The sequence below is a fragment of the Hyperolius riggenbachi genome, chromosome 7 (assembly GCF_040937935.1).
Source record: "Hyperolius riggenbachi isolate aHypRig1 chromosome 7, aHypRig1.pri, whole genome shotgun sequence".
Classification (NCBI taxonomy): domain Eukaryota; kingdom Metazoa; phylum Chordata; class Amphibia; order Anura; family Hyperoliidae; genus Hyperolius; species Hyperolius riggenbachi.
In genome coordinates this window covers 53,694,531-53,713,492 of record NC_090652.1, presented here as the reverse complement: position 1 = coordinate 53,713,492, position 18,962 = coordinate 53,694,531, and the positions used below count along the sequence as shown (strand labels likewise).

General features: G+C 43.1%; 1 protein-coding gene across 1 annotated transcript in view; it reads right to left on the bottom strand.

The window, feature by feature from the left end:
• Positions 1–13,080: 13,080 nt before the first annotated feature.
• The window catches only part of LOC137525520 (uncharacterized), a 177,603-nt gene continuing 171,721 nt past the window's right edge, over positions 13,081–18,962 (bottom strand). Inside the window, exon 16 of the mRNA XM_068246642.1 lies at positions 13,081–13,327. The gene's annotated coding sequence lies outside the window, so the exon portion shown is untranslated. The remainder of the gene's footprint in view (positions 13,328–18,962) is intronic.

Genomic DNA, 18,962 nt, shown 5'->3' with positions numbered 1-18,962 from the left:
TAACAGCATTAAATTCATACACAGCACATAGATAACACAGATGGATGGGGGTTATTTTAGAGGAAAACAGAGTAACCAAACAATTCCTTATCACTGGCCCAGTCACCCTATAATACAACAGAAGGAATGGTTTATGTGTTGTCATGTCAGAAAATCTGCACATGAGCCTACATTTGTGTACACTTGTGGGGCAATATGTTGTGTCCTATCAGTGGCGGACATACGGCCGTGCAGGCCGTGCCACCCCACGAGGGCCCCTGAAGTTCCGCTGCTTCAGGGGCCCATTAAGTATTGCTGTTTTTTTTTTTTTAATTTTAATTTTTTTTTAACCTGGGGGGCCCCGACTCCTGTCCTCCCCCCTCACCTCGCCCCCCCCCCCCCCCCCTCATGCGGCGGGAGAGCAGAAAATACAGGAAGTCTCCGGGGCTGCAGCAGACGCTAGAGGCAGCTGCCGCTTGGTCTCCCCTGTCTTCAACTCTGTATACTGCTCGCTACTAAACCAGGAAGTAGCGAGCAGTGTACAAAGTTGGAGACATATCGGAGACCAAGCGGCAGCTGCCTCTAGCGTCTGCTGCAGCCCCGGAGACTTCCTGTATTTTCTGCTCTCCCGCCGGCCGCCGCGCATACCGGGAGGGGGGCCCCCGAGGTGAGGGACCCCTCCCGGATAGCTAAAGGCTACCTTACCCACCCGGCTACCTTACCCACCCGGCTACCTACCTCGCTACCTAACCACCCACCCGGCTACCTACCCACCCGGCTACCTACCCGGCTACCTAACCACCCACCCGGCTACCTACCCACCCGGATACCTACACACCCACCCGGCTACCTACCCACCCGGCTACCTACCCGGCTACCTAACCACCCACCCAGCTACCTAACCACCCACCTGGCTACCCACCCACCTGGCTACCTACCCGGCTACCTAACCACCCACCCGGCTACTCACCCACCTGGCTACCTACCCGGCTACCTAACCACCCACCCGGCTACCCACCCACCCGGCTACCTAACCACCCACCCGGCTACCTAACCACCCACCCGGCTACCTACCCGGCTACCTAACCACCCACCCGGCTACCCACCCACCCGGCTACCTAACCACCCACCCGGCTACCTACCCACCCGGCTACCTAACCACCCACCCGGCTACCTACCCACCCTGCCGGCTACCTACCCACCCGGCTACCTACCCGGCTACCTAACCACCCACCCGGCTACCTACCTACCCGGCTACCTACCCACCCGGATACCTACACACCCACCCGGCTACCTACCCGGCTACCTAACCACCCACCCGGCTACCTACCCACCCGGATACCTACACACCCACCCGGCTACGTACCCACCCGGCTACCTACCCGGCTACCTAACCACCCACCCGGCTACCCACCCACCTGGCTACCTACCCGGCTACCTAACCACCCAGCCGGCTACCCACCCACCCGGCTACCTAACCACCCACCCGGCTACCCACCCACCTGGCTACCTACCCGGCTACCTAACCACCCACCCGGCTACACACCCACCCGGCTACCTAACCACCCACCCGACTACCTAACCACCCACCCGGCTACCCACCCACCCGGCTACCTACCCGGCTACCTAACCACCCACCCGGCTACCCACCCACCCGGCTACCTAACCACCCACCCGGCTACCTAACCACCCACCCGGCTACCTACCCAGCCGGCTACCTAACCTCCCACCCGGCTACCTACCCACCCTGCCGGCTACCTACCCACCCGGCTACCTACCCGGCTACCTAACCACCCACTCGGCTACCTACCCACCCGGCTACCTAACCACCCACCCGGCTACCTACCCACCCGGCTACCCACTCACCCACTCGGCTACCCAACCACCCACCCGGCTACCTAACCACCCACCCGGCTACCTACCCGGCTACCTAACCACCCACCTGGCTACCTACCCGGCTACCTAACCACCTACCCAGCTACCTACACACCCACCCAGCTACCTACACACCCACCTGGCTACCTACCCACCCACCAGGCTACCTACCTACCCACCCACCCGGCTACCTACCCACCCGGCTACCTACCAACCCACCAGGCTACCTACCTAAAGACCCACCAGGCTACCTACCTACCCACCCACCCAGCTACCTACCCACCCACCTACCCCCCCACCAGGCTACCTACCCACCCGCCTACCCAGCCACCCACCAGGCTACCCACCCACCCAGCTACCCAGCCACCCACCAGGCTACCTACCCACCCGGCTAAGGGCTACCTACCTACCCACCCGGCTGCCTACCTACCTACCCACCAGGCTACCTACCCACTCACCCACCAGGCTACCTATCCACCCAACCACCCATGGGAGCTGCGCGCCGGATGGAGGCTGGGACAGGAGGTCTGCTGCTGCAGGTGAGTAAATGTTTTTTTTTTATTATTTATTTTAGCAGGTGCATGTTCTGGGCAGGTCTACCACATGATTGCGTGTATGTTCTGGGGAGGTCTGCCACATGATTGCGTGTATGTTCTGGGCAGGTCTGCCACATGATTGCATGTATGTTCTGGGCAAATTTGCTACATGATTGCATGTGTTTTCTGGGCAAATCTGCTGACATGATTGCACGTATTTTCTGGGCAAATCTGCTGACATGATTGCACGTATTTTCTGGGCATATCTGCCGACATGATTGCACGTATTTTCTGGGCATATCTGCTGACATGATTGCACGTATTTTCTGGGCATATCTGCCTACATGATTGCACGTATTTTCTGGGCATATCTGCCGACATCATTGCACGTATTTTCTGGGCATATCTGCCGACATCATTGCACGTATTTTCTGGGCATATCTGCCGACATCATTGCACGTATTTTCTGGGCATATCTGCCGACATCATTGCACGTATTTTCTGGGCATATCTGCCGACATGATTGAATGTATTTTCTGGGCATATCTGCCGACATCATTGCACGTATTTTCTGGGCATATCTGCCGACATGATTGAATGTATTTTCTGGGCAAATCTGCCGACATGATTGAATGTATTTTCTGGGCAAATCTGCTCACATTATGTGTATTTTCTTGAGAAAACCTGCACAATTATGTGAATTTTCTGGGGAAAGGGTCACCAAAACTTGGGCCCACTGTCTTTGCTTGCACTTTTCAAGGGAACCTGAGGTGAGAATAATATTGAGGCTGCCATATTTCTCTCCTTTTAAGCAATACCAGTTGCCTGGTTGCCGTTCTGGTCCTCTGCCTCTTATTCTTTCAACCATAGACCCTGAACAAGCATGCAGCAGGTCAGGGGTTTCTGACAATATTGTCAGAACTGAGAAGATTAAGCTGCATGCTTGTTGCTGGTGTTTATTACTGCAGCCAAATAGATCAGCAGGGCCGCCAGGCAACTAGTATTGTTTAAAAGGAAATAAATATGGCAGCCTCCATATCACTCTCACCCCGGGATCACTTTAAATTACAGTTAGCTCCGCCCTTATCCGGTCATTGCCACGCCCATTTTTTCCCGCGGCGCTACGCGCTGCAGGTTCTATCCACACCCGTTTTTTGACGTGGCGCGCTTTGCGCGCCGCAGGTTATAGCCGCGCCCATTTTTTGCAACGCAGGTCAGGGGGTCCCACAATTGATATTTTGCACAGGGGCCCACTGCTGGCTGTGTCCGCCACTGTGTCCTATACTGATATAATCTACACAAATGTGTTTCTCTTGTGCTGAGTGTGCACACAAAGATGCAAGAGAGATGATTATGACATAGTCTAATAGCGAAGCTAATTCCAGTAGATGTTTCACCTGAATGGTATGTGTCATCCAAGCGTGAGTTCAATTCATCAAGATCAGCCTACTGGCATTTAAATCACTACATAATCCGTGCCCTGGATACATGAAAGAAATGTTGCAGCTGTGTAGCAATCCCTGTAATCTCAGAGCCACAGGTTCTAATAATCTAGTCATACCCAGAGTCCACTTGGAAACTTTTGGTCCCAGAGCCTTCTGTCATGCTGCTCCTACGTTATGGAACTCCTTCCCTCAGCAGATTAGGACAGCTCCATCTCTGGACGTGTTTAAATCCGGACTGAAAACTCACCTGTTCAGTTTGCTATTTGCAGAAATTCTTCATCCTACTACCATTTGCTAAATCTGAGAGTCTAAGCGCTTTGAGTCCCATGGGAGAAAAACGCTATAGAATTGTTTTTTGTTGTTATTGTTAATTACAATTATTTAAATGACATATTCCGCCAAAACATAGAAATTGCCACCACACCCTGGTTTATCATTTGTTGATTTATGATAAAATGTATTTATTATTTACTTATAATTTGATTTTCTTCATTTATTTTTGTTATTGTTCTATTCCTGTGTCCTAAATCCCAGTGCAGCTGGGCTGATACAGGGTGTAGGGGGTCAGGTTTATTGAGAACCATAGTTGTGGCACATGGTATTATCATGTTGTTTACAGAAAATGTGCCCTTTTACTCCCACTTTGGTTACCCTATTGTAGCTGGAGGTTCTTTGAGACTAGGCTGGGTTCTTGGACCATCTGGTTGCCATGGATACAAACAACAGTGGATATGTCAGCCTACTTTCACCCTTTGGCACAGAGCAGTTGACACACTTCCCTTAAAGGGGTTCTTTCGCAAATGAGGAAAAAAATAAAAAGTGGTTTATGCATAAACTATTAAACATCCTTCTAAAATAGTGTAAAATGTTTTTTTTAAAGAATGATTGGTTTCATCAATACAACATGTATTGTAAACAGTGACCTATGAAGGACTGGGAGGCTAATCCATTTGTTAGGGGTGGTTTTTTTTTTACTTTCTTTTACTACCATAACTGCTGCCTACATAGTTTTCATTGGTATAACCTACTTCTAGCAGGAATCACCGTTATAACCCTAAGGCCTCTTGCACACTGCAAGCGATTCCGATTCAGATTCCGCTTTTTAATCAGTTTTTACATCCGATTCAGATTCTGATTTGCAGTTTGCTCCCTGCACACTGCAAATCTGAATCTGAATCGGATGTAAAAACTGATTAAAAAGCGGAATCTGAATCAGAATTGCGTGCAGTGTGCAAGAGGCCTAATAGCTGAGCTCTGCTGAGCTGCTCAAGATGTGTTTACATTGTTGCTAGGCAACCAGACCCCGGAGCAGAGACTGGTTTGTAAAAAGAGTCATAAGCAGGTGGGAGAATCAGTCCCATCTACACCATATGATTCTTTGTCTGATTCGATTCAATTCGATTTGATTCATTGATTTTATTTGATTCAATCTGACATGTCCGATTCATGATTCGATTCAATTTGAATCGAATCATGAATCGGACATGTCAGATTGAATCATTCATTACAATGAAGAAAGGACCTATATGAGTGTTTAGAGGGCACACCCAAGAGAATAAGGCCGTTGCTTCATTGTGGACATACCAAATTTGATCGATCAGCTCGATAACCTTTGGCAAAACCTTTGGTCACCTCAGGTGATCATTCAATAAAGCCTACTAGAGCAACACTGGGCACACACTGCAGAACCACTGTTTTCTGGGTCAATTTACTGTAATTGAGCTACCTCAGCCCGACCATAGGGGCAGAAAAACCGCCATGGCCTGCTTTCTCTCCGTGCACACATTACCGCGGCAACTGCTACACAAAGATTGCGACCGAGAGGACAAACATTTAAGTCCTGAGAGTCTCAACTATTAACAAGTCTTTGTGGTGCATTAAATGCCGAGTTTGGTCTGTCAGAGTTCGGTCTGTGTGATGCGTGTGAAGTGGCGGGTCATAACCCTTACATTACCATTATGGACATTTAAAAGCAGCACGGTCAGGGCAGGTAAATCACCATCAACTCCCCAGGGCCTATTGCACATCATACATCCCTGTGCACTAATAGCATTTTTTTCTAAATAACGATTACATTTTTTCATAATTTTTGTTCTCAACTTAAATGTGTATGTGTAATCCTGCGCCATCGTGTGCAGAGCCAAGTCACTGAATATCTGGCACACAGTGTGGGGGCAAGGGTCCATCTATTCACTAAAACCTGGCCTGCAAAGCATGGTCAGGGCATGTATATTACCCTATACTGCACATTGGGTAACCTGCTGACCTCTGTGGCAAGCCTCCACTGCGTGGCTCTGCAGTGGAGTTGGTGACACCACCACCACGGATGGCAGGCATGTCTGCTGCCAGCCTGCCACCTGCTGAACACCAATGGCAACTGACAAGCCTCCACAGCGTGGCTCTGCATTGGAATTGGTGAAACCACCACCTAGGATGGCAGGCCTGCTGCAATTTTGTTTGTTAATTAAAAAATAGTTTTCAATTTTAAATAACATTGAAATGTGTTGTTTTGTAAAAAAATAACTTTGAATTTGTGCTGAATTTATGAATATTTTTTTTTTAAAAACCTGAAGAGTAGCAGTGTGAACACAGGCACGTGATCCAAGGATACCTGGTGGTGTGTCAGGTAGTCTGCATTTTATTGCTACTGTGCTGTTATTTTGTAATTTTCTTTAAAAAAAATTAAATAAATAACATGTAATTTGTTGTTTTCAAAAAAATAATTTTGTATTTGTGTTGTTTTTATAAATAAATATAATAACTTTATAAAAAAAAATTATACATTTGACAAACATGCTTTAAGGAAAGTCTGAAGCGACTTTAAAAACAGCTTTTTACCTTATATTCTACATGGGCATGTTTGCCCCTGCTAAAACGCCGCTATCCCGCGGCAGAACGAGTGGTCTTTACCCCCCAAATCCCCTATGTGCTCCCCGGGGATTGCTTCCTGTTGAGGTAGGGCTAATGGCAGCAGCCCTGCCTCTCAGCGCGTCTGTCAGCGCTGATCGCCGCCTCTTCCCCGACCCTGTAACGATTGGTGTCAGCAACACGGATTTTTCTGATTATTGGTGACCTGCAGTATCACCATTCACCAATAATACAGATGCTATACCTGATTATGTGGTGATCTGCAGAATCACCAATAATACTAGTATAGCTAGACACAGGACAACCAATGTGGAATTGTGTTTTGGTGCGACAGTAATGAGGAGAGGAGATCTCCCGAGGAGCGGGAGATTCAGACAATACTGCAGCCAAGAATCCCCTGAGGGGCAGGGAATTCAGACTGCACTGCAGCCAGTGGACACCAGAGGAGCAGGAACCACTGACTGTACTGCAAGGATTATCACCTGGGGAGCAGGTGATTAAGACTATACTACAGCCAAGGATCCCCTGAGGAGCAGGGGATTCAGGCTGTACTGCAGCCAGTGGACACCTGAGGAGCAGGGACCACTGACTGAGCTGCAAGGATAATCACCCGAGGAGCAGGTGATTAAGACTCTACTGCAGCTAGCAGACACTTGAGGAGCAAGTGTTACAGACAGTGCTGCAAAGATTGATCACCTAGGGAGTAGGTACAGGAAAGTCAGACAAGCAGGGTCAGCAACGTACGGACAGATAAAGTACAAAGACGGAAGGCTGATTCAGTGTTAAGGTACAGGCAGTGTCGGCAACAGTAATCAGATAGGCAGAAGTACCGAATCAGCAAACAGGAGAGTAGTCAGGGAAGTAGAAGGTCATAACAGATAAACAATAGCAATGTAGCAATATCCTAGTCTAAGTGTGAAGTCCTTGGTTTTCAACACCTGGGATCTAGACTAAGGTATAGTACACAGATAACACAATGCAATTAGTACTATCAACGGAAACTGGCTAAGTGTGGATCCCCAGCTCCAGCTGGTTCTAGCACACTGTAGGATCTGACTAGGGTCTGAGCGCTCACACGTTAGCATTTGCAACAGCAGACAACCAGCAACTGACAGACAGGTCCTATATATACTCAGAGCGCTCCACAGTGCCGCCCCAGTCACTCAGCCAATCCGGAGCACTACTGGAGTCAGCTGACCGGCTCGGTCCTGTCGGCTGGCACGCGCACGCGTAGCTCTCAATCTATGTGCACTAGAAGGACCAGGCAAAGCAGCAGCATGTAGCTGCGCGGCAGAGGCCGCCGGCTGATACACGGAGACAGCCGCCATGCCACTTGGTCATGCGGCGGTATCTCCGCTATCCTTTACAGCCCCTCTCAGTCTTCCTTCACTGAGAGGGGTGGGGGAGAGGCGGAGATCCGCCGCTGATAGACGCGCATGGAGGCAGAGCTCCAGCTCATAGCACTGCCTCCATGAGCAGCAAAATCCACAACCAAGTTGGTCGTGGATTTTGCAGGGGGGGATTTGGGGGGTAAAGACCCCTTGTTCTGCCGTGGGATAGCGGCGTTTTAGCAGGGGCAAACATGCCCATGTAGAATATAAGGTAAAAAGCTGTTTTAAAAGTCGCTTTAAAGTTTCTATCCCATGTGGATATTTTATGTATACCATTATCTGTACTATTTTGTACCCCAGGACTGTTTGTTCTCTATACAGTGTCATTTAATGTTGTAGTGCTTGATTAAAATAAATAAATAATAATAATAATATTAACCACTTAGCAACTTCTGCCACGCTTTTCTACGTCCTTGTTTATAATCACCTATAAACACATCTAAATATTTAGTTCTGTTTTCTATTTTTAGAAAACTGAGTACGTATAGCACCATCTTGTGGCCAAAAAGTAAAACTACTTTCAAATACACCATTATTCACTTACCATAGAAAAATTAAATACATTTTCATTATTTTTGAAACTCCTTCGCCCCTAACCCAAAATAAAATATTATTGCCATACTTTGTACTAGGGACACAATTTAAACATTGTAATTACTGGGACAAATGGGCAAACAAAAGGTGTCTGTTTTATCTACAATAGCACATTTTATTTTTAAACTACAATGGCTGAAAGCTGAGAAATTGTGATTTTTTTCATTTTTTTCTTCTTCTTCCCTGTCAAATGCATATAAAATAATATAACTCTTAGCATAAAGTACTGCCCAAAGAAAGCCTAGTTTTTCCCGCAAAAAAATAATGTATAGATCATTTCAGGGTGATAATAAGTGATAAAGTTATTACCGAATGAATGGGAAGAGCTTTTGAATAACAACAACAACCTTTGTGTGCACAGCAATTGTTTAATTACAAAACAATTTGATAAATTATCCTACAATCTGTGATCTTATCAATTAGATTTAGTGAAGTGTAATTATGCCTTTCAGTGATATAATATCAGGCTTTCCATGTTTTCTGTTTGTTTTTGTTGTTGTTGTTGTTTTGTCTCTGCTGTGTTTAATGTTTTGGAGCAAAAATATATTTTTAATTTGCATACAACTTTAAAACAATTGTGAATTTCCTTACATGTTTAGAAGTGTACCCTCAAATTGACTTGACCATGCCCACAGATATTTTCAACCATTTTTTTTTTCATTTCCATCATTTGTTTTAATCCATTGTATAATGATAACAATGTTTACAATGAATAGTTACAATTCGAGGAAGAAACCAAATAAGACTAACATTAACATAACAGGTTATTTTGTATAATGACAATTGTCCAATGTAATGAAGGACCCGAACCCATCAAGTACAATAAAATCTAATACACAATGACTGCAGCCGACTTACTGCAGGGAACATATTTTAATTGCCCAACCTTTTAAAATGGAATCAAAAAGACTTTCAGAATGTGGAGACATTGTGCTTATGTAGTATTTACACTAGGGAATGGATAAAAATAAAGATCTCAGTGTAGGATCAAGTACGAAATCTAGTCAGAAATAATTATAGGGAGAGAGGTGTATAGAGGTGGTAGTTATGAGAGTATGTGGTGGGTATACTTTCAGTTACACAAGATCAAGTACTCCACCTGTGATGCTTTTTTTTCGTTTGGTATGCTTAATTAAATACAACTTTTTGTCATGCAGTAATTGTAAAGTGTAAAGTTTTACACTGTGTGAGCCTAACAGTGTTGCTTCTAGGTACAATTGGGCCCCCAAGTAGAATTAACCTTTGGGCCCCGCTGACAGAATCCCCCCTAAGCGGCATTAGGGGTTGCCAAATTCACATGACCCCCTGACATGGACCCCAGATCTCACCCCAACTTTATTTTGGTCCGAAGGGCCACTGCAGGCACGCACTCCTCCATATGTCTACGACCCTGTTCACTCCTGTTTTTATCCCATGGTTCCTCTTTCCTGTAACCTGGTGCATGTTATTGCATATGGCATGCACCTGGACACATAGGAGAGGTCCCCCTGTGAGGATGAAAATGGGAATGCACACAACTATAAATAAATGGAAGTAGTACGCACCATTTTCCGAATGGTGGACCGTTTTAGTTATCTTTGCTCTTAATTTCTCAAAAAAAAGTAGTTGGCCTACCTTGTTTTTTTATTACTGCAACGGAGATGGAGAATACTTTATTCACTTGTTTTCATGCAGTAAATACTTCATGTGTGTGTGTAAGCAGAACTGAGCATTTGTAATTGCGTGTGTCCTTGTTTTCAATCCGGCAGCCTGTGCACCAGCAGACTTTTCTAGCCTCTGTGGGATCAAGTACAAGCACATTACCAGTGTTAAAGTTACTGTAGATTTTTACTATTATCAGGGATCCAGGGAACATATAGTGATTAGTGAAGGCTTGCTAAGCTCATCTACTAAGTGACGTGGTAAATCTGCTTCTCATTTCTGAATGTAACTAGGTGTTTTAGGGCTCAGCTTTTCATTTATTTACAAACAGATCAGGGATATCACTTCTGTAGTGGGAGAAGGCTAACTATGTGGAGATATTAACTGACTTGGGAGTTTACAGCTATCCTAAACCCTAAATATCCTAAACCTAAACCATTAAATAATCCCTAACTATTAGATTAGTAAACCCATTCCACTGGGTTGGATGCAACCGAATTAGATAGTTGATGACAAAATAGGAAGATTATCTGAACATTCTATTTCCAATCAGACTGGCAGGTGGCTTTATTCATTACATACTGTACTTCTGCCTCTTTGATCCAAGCTGCACAATTGTAATCTTTATGTTGGTAAGTCCTAGACCTCCATCTGAGTGATGTTGATACAATATTGATTTGGCAAATCTAAGTTTGTTGAAACCAGTGGCGTAGCTAAGGAGCTGTGGGCCCCGATGCATGTTTTACATTGGGGCCCCCCAAGCACTCTATACATAACAATTGATACGTTGCACCAAAACCTGCCAATGGCAACTACAGTGTTAGAGGTGCAAGAAGGGGATGGGGAACAGCTTGTTAATGATTACCAATATTCAAAGTATCTATAGAAGTGATTATTACCAGCACAGGACCAATAGAAAGCGTATACTGCATTTGAGGGAGGGCCCTTCGGGGCCCCTCTGGCCCAAGGGCCCTGATGCGGTCGCAACCTCTGCACCCCCTATTGCTACGCCCCTGGTTGAAACCTTATACACATTTCAAACTTTTCTCTTTATCAAGTTATCAAGGACCCACAGGAGAACATGAATTGGAAGTACCCGAAGGGGATAGAGTACTTTTGGTAAAGGGATACGTTAAAAAAAAAAGTGTTTTTAAGTGGAAGCACAGGGCACACACCAGATCAGCAGTGTAATGTTTAAAGCAATGTCTGCAACACTCACTACTGTGCTCCTGACAGAATATATGTTTCTGCAAACACAATATTTTATAGTACAATAGCAGTTCAGAGGAAGCAGAGTTCAGTAGGTTTTATTGGATACAGGGTAATTTATTTTGAAATATGTAATTAAAAGTTAGCATGAGCAGTACACACACAATTTATAGAAAGGAGAATAACTTATCAAGTTGGAGAAAAGTTAATTATAAGGGCTATGGAGAGAAAACTCTGGAGAAAAGTTTAATAGATAAGGTCAATGGGCCCTGATTTACTAACCGCCAGTAAAATTACCATGTATAGACATCGCACCACAATAGTACTGTGCCTACCAACAGCAGTGTACGACATGTTATGCAATAAGCCCGACCCGCTGTATATGAGTAATGTGGACGTTACTAAGGTAACACACATTACCGTAGTAACAATCGCATTACTCTTATACTGCAGATTGCACTAATTGTGGCATTCTGCCGGTGGTAGTTACAGTAATATTACCAGTGGTTAGTGTATCAACCCCATTGGGCTTGATTCTCTAAACAGCGGTAGCGATTAGCACGGGCATGCTAAGCAGTTTCCACGCAAAGTGCCGCTCAGCTCAAGGATGTGCGCACATATTGCATTATCGCACGCAAATCTCCGTGATCGCACGATTGTGGGACTTTGCGCGCACAAAAGTCCGTGAGCGGAACTTTGCGTGGTAACTGCTTAGCACGCCCATGCTAACAGTTACCGCTGTTAAGAGAATCAAGCCCATTGTGTGTTCTACATTTTTTTAACCTATGCTTAAGTGGTAGTTTGCAATTAACTTTTAAAGAGCGTTTTCATGCATTGCAGCAAAAAGCAACATTGTAACATTCAGGGTATTACCAAGTAAAGAAAAAAAAGGAAAATGTAGAATTTTATGTCACATGTTAGTTACCTAAAAATAAACATTCCTCTTTTATGGGTTGTGAAAATAGAAATGAAATTTTTTTACATGTAGCCTTGCTGTGTGATAGTTATGGCTGAAGATGGAATTGCTGCCTTGTTAACTATATTTGTGAAACAGATAAGAGTAGTTCTGAGTAGAAGGGAACAATGACTTGCACTACAGAGAGTGTGGGGCAGTGTCGCTAGCATGAAAATGCTATTTTGGTTGTTGAGAAAAATTTTGCAAATATAGCCTGTATTTTTGCAATTTTGTTTTTTTAACAAAAATACAAAAAAAAAATTATATTTTACCACAAAAAGCACAACAATGTGGAAAAACAATTTTTTTTACCACTGCAATTTTTACTGTGAAAATGGGAAAAAAATATTTTTATCCTGAAAATTCACAAAAAGCATGAAAATGAAGAGTAACAAGACTTATTTTCTTTGGCATTTTCGCTCAAAAATCTAATTTAACATACTGTAATTTTCATGAAAATGAACAAACATAACAATATTCTTTTTACATTAATCACTGGTGTGGGGCGCTGTCTGCTCTCTTAGACAAAGATCTGCTGCCAAACATCTATAGCCTTTCAGCTTGTGCTTGTTGGGCTGATTGGTTCTATGCAGCAAAATATTTGAAGACACATCACAGCATCGGAACATCTCTCTTATAATGCCTTCAGATCATTTTCAAATTGATAGTTGTATTTTTAATGTCGAGAAAGTTTTGAAAAAATATTTTTTTCCATTCCATTGATGGGAACGTTTTCTTTAGGACAATTCTCTAAAATCATTATCTCTGTCCATTAACCAGGCTTTAGTTGAATCTCTGCTTATTTACATCTTCCATCATATTAGTTCCTCTTCCCTGTAACATATAAAAAAAGTGTCACAACATTGCAAAGCTTGCAATTTTTTTTCTACAAAGCTTTATAAACCTAATTAAAATAAATTAGTATTTATTAAATGCAAAAGTAAACATGGTGCTTGAATCTGGACGCAATCTCTAGGTCGACAGCTCAGGGCTAAGTGCTGTACAAGTGCAGACTAGCAACACTCTTTCTGCTATGAAGGGGGGAGGAAGGAAGATGGGGTGAGCTTGACTCAGTGAGTTCTAGCAGGTGGAGTGAGGAGGGGAACAATGAGATCGGGTGTTGGTGGAGTATCCCTGCCATTAAATATCCAGTGTTGCTGGAACACCTTTGCACACAGTAGATTCTGAGATGATCCTGAATGGCCACATTGGCCAGATATCATCTAGCATGTGTTTTTAGCTTAACCTCCCAGCTGTATTCCCAAGTTTGGCTCAAGGTTAATTGAAACCTCCTGCCACATTTGGACATATCAGTGGGTGGGACATATACAAACAGGAAAGTGGAGCAGTACACAGCTCATCAAATTTTGTTTATTGTTATTAATTCACAAAATGCAAAGTGAGTGAACAAAAGTAAATTCTGAATCAAGTTAATATTTGCTGTTACTACCTTTTGCCTTCAAACCAACATCAACATTTATAGGTACACTTGCACAATGAGGGTTTTGGAGTATTATAATTAGGTGTATGACAAACCAATTATACCAAACAGGTGCTAGTGATCATCAATGCCACGCATACTGTAGGTTGACTGTATGTTTGTATGGTTTTGTAGTATTATAGTTAGGTGTAGTGATAGTCAAGTAGATTCAAATAACTTCGAGTTGATGCAAATATATGCAAACTTGTATGCAAATGTATGCAGTTTGATAATGGACCAATCACATCCTGTTGGGGTAAAAATTAGTTTGGTTCATTTTCAAGCTGCACACAGTTGCATAAAAATGTGCAAAAATTTGCATCAACTCAAAGTTATTTGCAACTACTTGACCATCACCAGTTAGGTGTATGACAAACCGATTATACCAAAGAGGAGGCATAAAAGTGGGGCAGGAACAGCCAAACTCTGCTATCAAGGTGAGGTTGTGGCAGACAGTTCCATGTCATGGCAAGATTGAGCACAGCAAAAAGACGTAAGAAAATTATACTGCATCAGCAAGCAGTGATTGGCCAACATTTCGCATATGCGAAATTTCGCATTAACATTTGCAATTATGCATTGTAATTGTAATGCAAAATTTCAGAGAGAATTATAATTAATTTTGTATGTAATAGTAATATTTTATAAGTTAGTTTAAATGTTCGCATAATTTTTGCAAAATTTTGTGTAATTTTGTTCTAATTTTGGAGGTTACTAGCAAGGCGTCATACATGTTATTGCTACCAAAATTGCTACATATGTTAAGTCAAATAGTGAGTGCAAGTGAAAAAAAGAAATTTTTCAAAAATACTTTGTAGTTTTTGAGAAAATAGATTTTACAGATGCAAAGAAATTTTTTCTTCAAATTGTCATTGTTAAAAAAAAACATTTTTTTTCTATGCATTTTTAAAATCAGTTTTCTCAAAAATTACTCTTTTTAGAAAAGTCTGACTTATACCCACTCTTCTCCTTAACATATGTAGCAATTTTAGTGTAAATGGCATGTATGGGGGCTTTGGTATTAGTGATGCTCGGATAGTACTTTTTAAAATGCGAATTGACCCCAATCCGGATACCTAGATATCCGGATCCGGCTCGGATATCCGAATCCGGCCTTTTAGATATCCGCGTGAACGCGGATATCCGGTCGCATTATCCGCGGATATCTGGCCTATTCGGATATCTGGATAGAAAAACCGGAAGTGCCCTTTAAATAGCTTTAAAAGGGGTTTTGAGGGTAAATGAGGCATGTATCATCATTATTTTGCAAAGGGAAACACTAATTGATGATGTGGGGACTTCGAATCCCCCCCCCCCCAAAAAAAATGACTGTCAATTAACATTAGGCCTAGATTCCAGACAGCGGTCGTGCAGCCCACATTGTGTCCAAAGTCCAACCGCACAACTGGGACATGACAGTTTTCAGTCAAGACACCTCCAAAAATTGATGCTGCAATTTTGTTTTGGGTTAAATATAGGTGGTATCAGTGGCCTGTGGCACCCTGTCCTGGCGGTGGGAGCTGCACAGGCAGCAGGAGCAGGGCAATGCAGCAGCAGCAGGTGTAACGTGTGCCAGCCAGGAGCATGACGGACGTGGTACGTGGCACTTGCCAAGTGTCACGTGACAAGTGCAGAGTGACAGACAGCAGAGGAGAAGACACTAACTGGTGCACACTAACACATTAATGAATTAACAATAGTGGAGTGATAGTGAAGGGGTTAATCACTGAGCTTATCACTGTGTAAAGCCCTTGGCCCAGCAGCAGCACTGCAGCTGTACAGCACACACTCTAACTGTCACACTATGAGACATCAGTCAAGCTAATTAACGATTACTATAGAGTAGTGAAGGGGTTAATCAATGAACAGCTTTAGGTTTATAACTGTGTACAGGCAGCCCTTGCTAGGCCACCAGCACTGCAGCATGTCTCGTAGGAAGCATTCAGCAAGCCAGGACGATCTGTCTCATCATGGCAGCCCTCCTTATTATACAAGGGGGGCTGGCCAGTGTTCCTTTCTATGATTGGGTGCCAGGGCTTAGGCTAGGAGACCTCTGATTGGCTCAATGAGGTCAGGTGGGGCTGGCCAGGATTCCCCTCTGTGATTGGTTGCTGGGGCGTCTGCTGGGAGCCCTCTGATTGGCTCCAGGACATCATCACCTTAGTTACAGTATTTCGGATCCGGATATCCGCGGATATCCGCAGATATCCGGGTCATGCGTCAAACTATCTGCAGATAGCTATCCGGATATCTATAGCTATCCGGGATCCGGAGTCTGACCCGGATAGCGTAAAAAATGCTCGGATATCCGGGTTACTCGGATATCCGGGATCTAGATGAGCATCACTGTTTGGTATTCACTGCCAAAGTCAGTATAAAATTACGTGAAAATTACATGAAATATTACCTGACATTACGAATGACTATATGAAATCAATTGAATTTACAAATCCTAATTACGTATAAGCGTAATTGCGAAAATGTACACAAAATGTAATGTAATTAGCTGATTACGATCATCACTATCAGCAAGGTCTCTACCAGAGAAAGATTTCAAAGCAGACTGTGGTTTCAAGATGCTCTGTTCAAGCACTTTTGTGGAAGCACAAGGGAACAGGCAACATTGAAGATCGTAGACACAGTGGTCAGCGAAGGGAATTTAATGCAGCAGATGAAAGACACATCAAGACACTTCAAAATAGGAAGGTGTCCAGCAGTGCCATCAGCTCTGAAATGTCAGAAACCAGTTGGACTCTGGTACAGCCATCTACTGTTTGGAGAAGTCTGGCCAGAAGTGGTCTCCATGAAAGAGTTGCAGCCAAAAAGCCATACCTCAGATGTGGAAACAAGGCCAAGAGACTCAAGTATGCACAAAAACATGGGAACCGAGGTGCAGAAAAATGGCAGCATGTGCTCTGGACTTATGAGTCAAAATCTGAGATATTTGTCTGTGGCAGAAAGCAGTTTGTTTGTTGAAATGTTGGAGAGTGGTATAGGGATGGTCGGAAATGCCAATTTCCGATTCCGCGGTAATTCCGCATTCCGCCATTGCCAAATACCGATTCCGCTTTCCGCTACCAATTTCCGCATTCCAATGAGGAATTTCTGCCGGAAATCGCGGAAATTCCGCCCGACTTTAACATCGATTTTCTCAAAAACTATAAGGTCTTTTTGAAAACTTTTTTTTGCATATTGTTCAGAAGATTCTGTTTAATAAACCCTGATAATTTGGTGTTTCTAGGACGTACGGCGGCTTTTCTATTAACCGTTAAAGTCGGCAGATTTTTCCTGTAATGTAAATGCAGAAAATAGGCAGAAGCAGATTTTCTGCATTTTACATTACAGTAAAAATCTGCCGACTTTAGTGGTTAATAGCAAAGCCCCAGTAAGTCCTAGAAACACCAAAATTTCAGGGGTTATTAAACTGAATCTTGTGAACAAGATGCAAAAAAAGTTTTCAAAAAGACCTTATAGTTTTTTAGAAAATCAATGTTAAAGTCGGGTGGAATTTCAGCGATTTCCGGCGGAAATTTCCACGATTTCCGGCGGAAGTCCGCCTAACGCACTTGCAATACCGATTTCCGCATTCCGATGCGGAAATGCAATTTCCAATTGGAATTTCGGAAATTGCATTTACGCGGAATCCGAATGAGCATCCCTAGAGTGGTACAATGAGTGTCTGCAGACAACAGTGAAGTATGGTGGAAGTTCTTTGAATGTTTGGGGTTGCATTTCTACAAATGGAGTTGGAGATTTGGTCAGGATTAACGGTGTTCTCAATGTTGAGAAATACAGGCAGATACTTATCCATCATGTCCTAGAGAACAGCAAAAAATTGGCAGCTCTCCTAATCCAGCTGCAACTGAAATTAAACCAACATAGGTGTGCAACACCCCTCAGACACTTAAATAAACCCCTTGAATACAAAGCAGATGCAAACTATGCACTAAACCCTAAACTAGATAAATTGAGTGCAAACCGATATACATGACTGCAGCTAGCCACAAGTAGACTTATATTTTTTACAACAGGAGGAAATGTCAGTGCTGCTAAATGCAGGCTGCACCCGAATTGACCAGCTGCATAGATGTACAGAGCCCAATACACAGGCAGATTACACAACTTGCATTCTCAACTTATCAGGTCATGCAACACCATCAGGGAGGCATATGATTGGCCCCAAATTTATTCTGCATCAAGACAATGACCCCAAACATACTGTCAAAGTCATTAAGAAGTATCTTCAGCATAAATTAGAAGAAGGGGTCCTGGAAGTGATGGAATGGCCCCCACTGAAAGATGATCTCAACATCATCAAGTGTGTCTGGTATTACACGAAGAGACAGAAGGATGTGAGGAAGGCTACAGCCACAGAAGATCAGTGGTTAATTCTCCAATATGTTTGGAACAACATACCAGCCAGTTCCTTTGCAAACTGTGTGCAAGTGTACCTAAAAAAAATTGATGCTGTTTTGAAGGCTGGTCACACCAAATATTGATTTGATTCAGATTCCTCTTTTGTTCATTCACTGCATTTTGTTGATATGAAAATAAATGATTTACACTTCCATTTTTTTAAGCATTCTTTGTTACCAGCATTTTTTTCACACCTGCGTACATACATACACACACACGCATTTATATGTAGTGGGCAGCTAATGCTATATATATATATATATATATATATATATATATATATATATATATATATATGTATATATATATATATATATATATATATATATATATAGCATTAGCTGCCCACTATATATATATATATATATATATATATATAGATATATATATATATATATATATATATATATATATAGATATATATATATATATATATATATATATATATATATATATATATATATAATATATATATTATATATATATATATACAGTGGGTTGCAAAAGTATTCGGCCCCCTTGAAGTTGTTCCACATTTTGTCACATTACTGCCACAAACATGCATCAATTTTA